General features: G+C 43.8%; 1 pseudogene; it reads left to right on the top strand.

Moving 5' to 3' along the window:
• Nucleotides 1–3058: 3058 nt before the first annotated feature.
• On the top strand, nt 3059–4670 carry LOC101118133 (tubulin alpha-1A chain-like; annotated as a pseudogene).
• Nucleotides 4671–6365: the final 1695 nt, after the last annotated feature.

Genomic DNA, 6365 nt, shown 5'->3' with positions numbered 1-6365 from the left:
TCAAGAGTCTTCTCCAACACCACAGTTCAAAAGCATCAAGTCTTCGGCACTCAGCCTTCTTCACAGTCCAACTCTCACATCCATACATGACCATAGGAAAAACCATAGCCTTGACTAGACGGACCTTAGTTGGCAAAGTAATGTCTCTGCTTTTGAATATGCCATCTAGGTTGGTCATAACTTTTCTTCCAAGGAGTAAGCGTCTTTTAATTTCATGGCTGCAATCACCATCTGCAGTGATTTTGGAGCCCCAAAACATAAAGTCTGACACTATTTCCACTGTTTCCCCATCTATTTCCCATGAAGTGATGGGACCAGATGCCATGATCTTTGTTTTCTGAATGTTGAGCTTGAAGCCAACTCTTTCACTCTCCTCTTTCACTTTCAGCAAGGCCTTCATGCTGGGGATGATTTTAGGTGTGGTCATTCACCTAGAGCCAGACATCCTGAGTGTGAAATCAAATGGGCCTTAGGAAGCATTACTACAAATAAAGCTAATAGAGGTGATGTAATTCCCACTGAGCTATTTCAAATCCCAAATGATGATGCTGTTAAAGTGCTGCACTCAATATACCAGCAAACTTGGAAAACTCAGCAGTGGCCACAGGAGTCAAAAAAATCAGTTTTCATTCCAATCCAATAGAAAGGCAATGCCAAAGAATGTTTAAATTACCCTACAATTGCACTCATTTCACATGCTAGCAAGATTATACTCAAAATTCTTCAAGCTAGGCTTCAGCAGAATTTGAACTGAGAAATTCCAGATGTACAAGCTGGATTTTCAAAAAGCAGAGGAACCAGAGATCAAATTGCCAACATCTGTTGGATTATAGAAAAAGCTACTGCTGCTGCTAAGTTGCTTCAGTCGTGTCTGACTCTGTGTGACCCCATAGACGGCAGCCCACCAGGCTCCGCCATCCCTGGGATTCTCCAAGCAAGAACACTGGAGTGGGTTGCCACTTCCTTCTCCACTGCGTGAATGTGAAAAGTGAAAGTGAAGTTGCTCAGTCGTGTGTGACTCTTAGCAACCCCGTGAACTGCAGCCTAACAGGCTCCTCCATCCATGGGATTTTCCAGGCAAGAGTTCTGGAGTGGGTTGCCATTGCTTTCTCCATAGAAAAAGCAAGGGAATTAAAAAAGAGATCTACTTCTGCTTCACTGATTATGTTAAAGCCTTTGACTGTGTGGATCACAACAAACTGTGGAATATTCTCAAAGAGATACAAATATCAAACCACCTTACCTGGCTCCTAGAAACCTGTATGCAAAACAAGAAGCAACAATTAAAACCGGACGTGGAATAATGGACTGGTTCCAAATTGGTAAAGGAGTACGTCAAAGCTGTATATTGTCACCCTGCTTATTTAAGTTATATGCAGAGTACATCATGTGAAATGCTGGGCTGGATGAAGCTCAAGCTGGAATAAGGATTGCTAGGAGAAATATTAACAACCTCAGATATCTAGATGATACCACATTAATGGCAGAAAGTGAAGAGGAACTAAAAAGCTTCTTGATGAAGGTGAAAGAGGAGAGTAAAAAAGCTGGCTTAAAACTCAACATTCAAAAAACTAAGATCATGGCATCCAGTTCCATCATTGCATGGCAAATAGATGGGGAAAAAGGGAAACAGTGACGGATTTCACTTTCTTGGACTCCAAAATCACTGTGGACTGTGACTGCAGGCATGAAATTAAAAGACACTTGCTCCTTGTAAGAAAAGCTATGACCAACTTGGACAGCATATTAAAAAGCAGCGACATTACTTTGCCAACAAAGGTTCATATAGTCAAAGCTATGGTTTTTCCAGTAGTCGTGTACTAATGTGAGAGTTGGACTATAAGAAAGACTGAGCGCAAAAGAATTGATGCTTTTGAACTGTGGTATTTGAGCAGACTATTAAGAGTCCCATGGACTGCAAGGAGATCAAACCTATCAATCCTAGAGGAAATCAACTCTGAATATTCATTGGTAGGACAGATGTTGAAGCTGAAGCTCCAACACTTTGCCAACTGATGTGAAGAACGAAGAACTGGCTCATTGGAAAAGACCCTGATGCTGGGAAAGATTGAGGGAAAGAGAAGAAGGAGGCAACAGAGAAAGAGATGGTTGGATGGCATCACTGATTGAATGGATATGAGTTTGAGCAAGCTCATGGAGATAGTTAAGGACAGGGAACCCTGGTGTGCTGCAGTTTATGGGGTCGCAAAGAGTCAGACACGATTTGGTGACTAAACAAAAGCAAAAGAGAAAGTCAGTTTTTTACAAAATACAATAAGAAATAAATTGCTGAAAAATGAAATTAAAAGGACAATTAAAATTAGTCCCTATTTTTATTACTAGACTCAAAAACCATGAAACTACATTTCAAAATTATAAAAAGAATTTGACTGTGTAGATCACAACAAACTGTGGGAAATGCTTCAAGAGATGGGAATATCAGACTACATCCCTGCCTCCTGAGAAACCTCTATGCAGGTCAAGAAACAACAATCAGAATCAGACATGGAACAATGGACTGGTTCAAAATTGGGAAAGGAGTGGATCAAAGCTATATATTGTCATCCTGTTTATTTAACGTATATGAAGAGTACATCATGCAAAATGTCAAGCTGGATGAACATAAGCTGGAATCAAGATTGCTGGGAGAAATATGTAAGAATTAAAGATTTTAAAATTATAAAAAAAAAAATAACCTCAGATATGCAGATGACACCACCCATGTCAGAAAGTGAAGAGGAATTAGAGAGCTTCTGAAGAAGGTTAAAGAGAAGAGTGAAAAAGCTGGGCTTAAAGTTCAACATTCAAAAAATGAAGATCATGGCATCCTGTCCCATCACTTCATGGCAAATAGATGGGGAAACAATGGAAACAATGACAGACTTCATTTTCTTGGGCTCCAAAATTACTGTGGACCATGAATACAGCCATGAAATTAAAAGATGGTTGCTCCTTAGGAGAAAAGCAATGACAAACCTAGACAGCATATTAAAAAGCAAAGACACGGCAAGTTCTTTTACATCAACCACCTAAGAGTCACGCTGTAAGAAGTAACAACCTCTTCTCTCCGCCATCTGCTCAGCAACCGCAAAACAGCAATTATGCATGAGTGCATCTCCATCCACACTGGCCAGGCTGGTGTCCAGATCGGCAATGCCTGCTGGGAGCTCTACTGCCTGGAACACGGCATTCAGCCCGATGGCCAGATGCCAAGTGACAAGACTATTGGGGGAGGAGACAACTCCTTCAACACCTTCTTCAGTGAGACAGGGGCTGGCAAGCATGTGCCCAGGGCAGTGTTTGTAGACCTGGAACCCACAGTCATTGATGTGGTTCACACTGGCACCTACCACCAGCTCTTCCACCCTGAACAGCTCATCACAGGCAAAGAAGATGCTGCCCGTAACTATGCTCAAGGTCACTACACCATTGGCAAGGAGATCATTGACCTCGTCTTGGACCAAATTCGGAAACTGGCTGACCAGTGCACAGGTCTTCAGGGCTTCTTGGTTTTCCACAGCTTTGGTGGGGGAACTGGTTCTGGGTTCACCTCCCTGCTGATGGAACGCCTCTCTGTCGACTACGGCAAGAAGTCCAAGATGGAGTTCTCCATTTATCCAGCTCCCCAGGTTTCCACAACTGTCGTTGAGCCCTACAACTCCATCCTCACCACCCACACCACCCTGGAGCACTCTGATTGTGCCTTCACGGTAGGCAATGAGGCCATCCATGACATCTGCTGTAGAAACCTCGATATTGAGCGCCCGATATATACTAACCTGAATAGGCTGATAGGTCAAATTGTGTCCTCCATCACTGCTTCCCTGAGGTTTGATGGCACCCTGAATGGGGATCTTACAGAGTTCCAGACCAACCTGGTGCCCTATCCCTGCATCCACTTCCCTCTGGCCACATACGCCCCTGTCATCTCTGCTGAGAAAGCCTACCATGAACAGCTTTCTTTCTGTAGCAGAGATCACCAACGCTTGCTTTGAGCCAGCCAACCAGATGGTGAAATGTGACCCTCGCCATGGTGAATACATGGTCTTCTGCCTGTTGTACTGTGGTGATGTGGTTCCCAAAGATGTCAGTGCTGCCATTGCCACCATCAAGACCAAGCGCACCATCCAGTTTGTGGACTGGTGCCCCACTGGCTTCAAGGTTGGCATTAATTACCAGCCTCCCACTGTGGTACCTGGTGGAGGCCTGGCCAAAGTACAGCGAGCTGTGTGCATGCTGAGCAATACAACAGCCATCGCTGAGGCCTGGGCTCGTCTGGACCACAGGTTTGACCTGATGTATGCCAAGCATGCCTTTGTTCACTGGTACATGGGTGAGGGCATGGAGGAAGGAGAGTTTTCTGAGGCCCGTGAGGACATGGCTGCCCTTGAGAAGGATTATGAGGAGGTTGGTGTGGATTCTGTGGAAGGAGAGGGCGAGGAAGAAGGAGAGGAATACTAAAGTTAAAATGTCATGAAGGTGCTGCTTTTACAGGGAAGCTTATTCTGTTTCAAACATTGAAAAGTTGTGGTCTGATCAATTCATTTGTATATTGCAGTGTATACGCTCATATACAATTACTGACCTATGCTTTAAAACATGATGCTTTGTTACAGACCCAAGCTGTCCATTTCTCTGATGGGTTTGAATAAAGTATTCCCTGTCTTAAATGAAAAAAATAAATAAATAAAAATAGCAAGCAAAGACATTACTTTGCCAACAAAGGCCCATCTAGTCAAAGCTATGGTTTTTCCAATAGTCATGTATGGATGTGAGAGTTGGACAATAAAAAAGGCTGTGTGCTGAAGAATTGATGCTTTTGAACTGTGGGTGCTGGAGAAGACTCTTGAGAGTCTTTTGGACAGCAAGGAGATCAAACCAGTCAGTTAAAGAAAATCATTCCTGAATATTCATTGGAAGGAATGATGCTGAAGCTGAAGCTCTAATACTTTGGCCACCTTTTCTTTTCCTCTAAGAAAGAAGGGAAAGAAGCAGATAAAAAGGTAAAAGGCCTAGAAGGGTGAGGTGTAGGCCAAGTCCCACAGGGAAGCTCTGGAGACAGTGCAGGCCCCACCTCAGAGCTGTCCTGATCAAGCATGAGGCAGCTGCAGTATTTATACCCCCATAGCTCAGTCACTGACTGCAGGCCACTCTTGTTCCAATTTTCTATGTGCAGGCAAAGAAAACCCTGGCATTAACTTGAGGGCTGCCCTCAACCAATGATCCAGTTTCAGGCTGTTGGGAGTAAAAGCACCCAGAGAGCCTGGGAGGGAAAAACAGTGAAGGACTCATGGGCTGGGTAAGGACAGGGTCTCTTACACTGGAGCAGTAGTTTCCAAACTTCTTTTTTTACTAAAAATTTTTAGTAGAAACAAAACTCTTCTTGGAAGTTCAATAACTAATATTGATAAAGAGTTACAACGGTTGAAAAAAAGGAGAGTGGACCCTGTCTCCTCCTTAATCCTCACTCCCTCCTTTAGGCTCCAGGCTCCACAGACTTAGAGCTGCCTAGGAGGCTGTTGGGACACTGTGATCATCTGCCTAGGTCTGCCAGAACAAAGCATCACAAAGTGGGTAGGTTAAACAATGTGCTGAAGCTGAAGCTCTGATACTTTGACCACCGGATATGAAGAGCCAACTCATTTGAAAAGACCCTGATGCTGGGAAAGATTGAAGGCAGGAGGAGAAGGGGATGACAGAGGATGAGATGGTTGAACAGCATCACCAACTCAACGGACATGAGTTTGAGCAGGCTCTGGGAGATGGTGATGGACAGGGAGGCCTGGCATGCTGCAGTCCATGGGGTTGCGAAGAGCTGGACACAACTCGGTGACTGAACAACAACAAAACAATATAAATGTAATCTCTCAGTGTTCTAGATGCTAAAAATCCAAAATCAAGGTGTCAACAGGATCACTCTCTCTCTGAAGCCCATAAAAGGAAGCACCTTCCTTGCCTCTTCCTAGCTTCTGGTGTTGCCAGCAATCCTGGGTACACCTCGACTTCTAAAAATCTGTGTCTTCACTTTGTCTTCCCTGTGCACATGTGTGTGCTCAAGTTTCCTCTTCTTAGAAGGACATGCTGGGTTAGGGCCCATCCTAATGACTTCATTTGAAGCATTAGGGGTTAACACATCAACATATGAATTTAGAGAGACATAATTCTGCTCATAATAGACACTACTTCTAAAATCCTTCACATCATTAAGCGTCAGTGTCCAGTGTTTCTGTATAAAGTGGTTAAGTCTTCTTCAGTGGTATTTGCTGAAGTATTTTGAATGTTAAACTTCGGTGGCTTGAACACTGTTCCTCAGAGTTAGCATCCTTAGTGAATCCCAGGGGCACCCTCAAATAGCTACCTTATTT

This window comes from Ovis aries, chromosome 16 (genome assembly GCF_016772045.2).
Source record: "Ovis aries strain OAR_USU_Benz2616 breed Rambouillet chromosome 16, ARS-UI_Ramb_v3.0, whole genome shotgun sequence".
NCBI lineage: Eukaryota > Metazoa > Chordata > Mammalia > Artiodactyla > Bovidae > Ovis > Ovis aries.
The sequence above is the reverse complement of the archived record's forward strand: the minus strand, read 5'-3'. Positions and strand labels throughout refer to the sequence as shown.